We start from the raw sequence: 1,826 nt of genomic DNA, 5'->3' as shown, positions 1-1,826 counted from the left end.
TATGCATTTACCTGCTCTCTTTGTCATGTGTATTTCTTCTTCAATCTTGTCGAAGCAGCACAGGTCTATCCACTGCCCTCTGGTTGGTTATCTACTGTAGGTGCTTTTTAGGGAAAGAAGGCCTGCTCTGCTGTTCTGTTTTATTGTACGTCTGGTGTCCCTTTTTGGAAAAGCAAAGACTTTTTGTGACCATCGTTGTGATGGGAAGACGAAGTCGATACATTTGTCAGTCAGGCTATAACCTGTTCTGTGTCCGTAGTCTGTTGTTTATCTGCACAGTTGTCCCAGAACCTGAGTAGACAGAGGAACAGAGGAAGTGACAGGATGAGGACGGGCCCCACCTCCACCCACCCCACGTCACGTGCACATGCACCCATACTGACTCATACTCCCTCCTCACATGGGGAACAACGCCGCCTCTCACTAAATCACTGTGTGTGTGTTAATATTTGGTGTTTACAGATATGAGGCCTCTCAGGATAAATGGGATTCAGAGGCAGTGATGTGTGAGGGCTGAGATCAGACGAGGTCATCAGGCGAGGCGAGCTTAGAGGAGTGTGTCCTGAGCTACAGCTCTGAGAGGAAGTCAGCTGTGTGTTTTTGAGAGTAGGGGAGAGGATGCTCTTAGTATGTCAGGGTGATGATATTTCAATGAAGGTAGAGACAACACGATTTGTAAAACACAAAATGGATGTTTTAAATCACATACAGAAATCATCAGATGAATTTGGTAGTTTGAGCCGGTGGAGATGGGAATTTAATCTTCTTTCATCCTATGAAGTCTTGCCTGAGAAAATGACAGTGTACATGCTTTCCACAATAACAAGTTAGAGTTAAAACAATTTGCATTCTGCCGTTGATATACTCATAAAGCACTATTTGCATAATTGGAAATAAATGTCACCTATTTATAGCCCATGAGAATTCCCTGTTCCGATCTGTCCCGACTCCACAAGGATCATGTTTGCGGTGGTTCAGCTGTTCTCAGATTGGTTGTGTCCACTGAGACCGTGTAAACATCAGTGCTCAAAACTTTCCAGTGAATGGACAGATAGAGAAGCTGCACGCAAAGGCATACAAACATACACACATGGTCAATGAGGATATGTTGGCGTAGTTTGCAGACAGTTTGGACTGCAGAGGCTACAGGCGTCACGTCTTTGCCATAAGGGTCTCACAATTCCAGCAGACGCTATCTGTTCTGCCCTCTTCTCTGGTGTTTTCTTTACATCCTAGAAATCGCCCATTTTTGCGGGAGGCTGGCCAGGGTAAAGACAGGCCAGAGTGGAGGTTTTCTGAGGTCAGACTGCAGGAGTTGGTGCTCATAGTGTAAACACACCAAGACTGTGTTTATTTGAATGTAAATACAAGCTGAGATCTGCTGTGACTCAGCCGCATATGACTCGTCATTGGAAACGTCATTGTTTAAGTGACTGCAAAGCTTGCGTTTGTGTGTGTGTGTGTGTGTGTGTGTGTGTGTGTCTGTGCAGGAGAAACAGGAGTGAGGAGCATGTTACAGACTTGGGGTCATAACTTCTCATTGTATTGGTGGGGGAGGGGAGTTATGTAACAAAGAGAAAGGGATGCATGTTGCTGGCATGGCTGCACATGTGGGGAAATGGGGAAATGTGTGTGTGTGTCTGTGTGTGTGTGTCTTTGTCTTTGTGTGTGTGTGTCTTTTAAGGCAGCAGATGAAGACATAAGTATCCTCTGAACACCAACGTAGCTGCCGATGCCAGAAGATGTTTTTGAGACTTGTTTGTGTGCAACTGTCAGTCTGTCAGTGCGTGCGTGTGTTTGTGTTTGTGTGTGTGTGTGTGTGTGTG

This window comes from Etheostoma spectabile, chromosome 1, assembly GCF_008692095.1.
Source record: "Etheostoma spectabile isolate EspeVRDwgs_2016 chromosome 1, UIUC_Espe_1.0, whole genome shotgun sequence".
Lineage (NCBI taxonomy): Eukaryota > Metazoa > Chordata > Actinopteri > Perciformes > Percidae > Etheostoma > Etheostoma spectabile.
This window is presented reverse-complemented; position numbering follows the sequence as displayed.